Source organism: Populus euphratica, unplaced genomic scaffold, assembly GCF_000495115.2.
Source record: "Populus euphratica unplaced genomic scaffold, PopEup_1.0 scaffold1802.1, whole genome shotgun sequence".
Taxonomy (NCBI): Eukaryota; Viridiplantae; Streptophyta; class Magnoliopsida; order Malpighiales; family Salicaceae; genus Populus; species Populus euphratica.
In genome coordinates this window covers 34960-36910 of record NW_011501634.1, presented here as the reverse complement: position 1 = coordinate 36910, position 1951 = coordinate 34960, and the positions used below count along the sequence as shown (strand labels likewise).

The window sequence follows — 1951 nt, the reverse complement described above, 5'->3', positions numbered from 1 at the left end:
GTATTTTTGGAATGGGTTCTTCCTACCCTCAACATAGTCAACCTCTTTCTTTTTGCCTTCGAAGCCCCTTTTCTCCATAGGTGCAAAGATTCTACCACTCTTTACTCCTTCCTCTATTCACTCAGCTACTACTATAGCATCAGTAAATTATTGGGTTGAACTACCCATCACATACTCATAGTATAGTGCCTTGAGTGTGTTGACAAATAGAGTCACCATCTCTTTATCCAATAGTGGGGGATATAGTTGAGCAGCTAAGTCTCTCCATCTTTGAGCATATTCATTTATGCTTTCCTTATCCCTTTTCTCTAGATTGGACAAACTGGTTCTATCAGGAGTGATGTCCATATTGTACTTGTATTGCTTCATAAAAGCATCCATCAAGTCTTTCCATTTGTGGATTTTGGTGTTGTCCAATCTTATATGCTAGTTTAATGTTGCCCCACTTAAGCTATCATGGAAAAAATGCATCAATAATTTTTCATCGTGTACTACTTCTGCCATTTTATTGCAATAGGATTTGAGATGAGTTATAGGGCATTGTGTTCCAGTGTATTTGATGAACTCAGGAACACAAAACTTCTTCAAGATAACCACATTTAGGACCAAACACATTTTTGCTGCTCGTACTAGATCGTACAAGTCTACCCCTTCAATGACTCTAATTCGGGCTTCTAGAGTTGCCACTTTATTAATGTCATCAGATAACTTGGTCTGATGGGACTTATTGGCAAACGCATCTATGACTACGGGGGTTAGTGTCGAAGTTGTTGAGTGCATAAATGATGAATGGTGTAGAGGTTCTTGACCATCTTCACTCATTGTTTCTTCGGGTTAAGCTGTTGTTGGAGGCTGGATAAAAATAACAACCTAGTTAAAAGTACCTTCACCAGATACATTTCTAAGTGTTTGCTCTAGTAAGCTAGTGAGGCGAGCCATGCTTACCTTTAGAGACTCTAACTCTTCTTGTAAATAGGCATCACGATGGGTATGCTCTTCATCTTCCTTGTTTCTTGCTCGAAGTTGGGTGTTGTAGACTCTTTGGGGACCTATATTTCAACCTATTGCTTGTATACATGTTATTTATAATGGATAGATGTATGTGTGTTGCGCATCCCCCGCGCAATGATCGGTTGATGATTTTTCATTATCTTTGCTTGATTTGGGTTCTTGGGAGTCGCCATTTAGTACTTAATTGAGGGCTACTAGAAAACCCGGGTGTGCTGGTCTTTATCAGAGATTAGAAGGTAAGGGACTGGTTATGGCTAGGGAAGATATTAACACCCTTAGCACACCCTACCTGAGGTAAGCTGCTTTGTAGTTTGATGTGATTTGAAAATTTGAAATATTAATCAAATTCTATGTTTTTAATAAATCAGTTGTTAAATCCCATAATATATATAGAAACATGTTCTTATATTTTTATGGAAAATATAACATGATTTTATTTATCTTTGAGATATTTAACCATATTCAAATTAAACAATTAATTCTTTTTGTCTTTTTATAATTCAATAACATAAATAAATAAAAATATAAACACACACTTCCACATCACTTTTTACTATGTTTTTTTGTTATAATTTGTACAACATAACATAAACTAAAAACATTTAACAAAAATTTAAATACATATTCAAACATTTAAAAATTACAAAAAGGTCCCTAAAGAGTCCAGGAACTGTAAAAGAGGCCCTCAGGAATTGTGGAGTAGTGGCGACGCATCTTCTCCACATGCCACCGCAACCCACGTGCCGCCACGAAATCCAAAAAGTGTGGGGAGATCCGTAATGGCTTCCTTCCCTCTTTACCCTCCTGTAGGTGATTAGTACTTAAAAGTGTATTTTTATCATGGTTTTATATCATCATTTTGCACTTGAAGTATCAATAACTCCTTAACCAAAGCATGTTTTATAATAATATATCAAATAATATAAGATACCTTTAATTT

General features: G+C 35.8%; 1 long non-coding RNA gene across 1 annotated transcript in view; it reads left to right on the top strand.

Moving 5' to 3' along the window:
• The first annotated feature begins 1753 nt into the window (after positions 1-1753).
• The window catches only part of LOC105118194 (uncharacterized), a 4381-nt gene continuing 4183 nt past the window's right edge, over positions 1754-1951 (top strand). Inside the window, exon 1 of the long non-coding RNA XR_840906.1 lies at positions 1754-1821. This is a non-coding gene — a long non-coding RNA (uncharacterized LOC105118194). The remainder of the gene's footprint in view (positions 1822-1951) is intronic.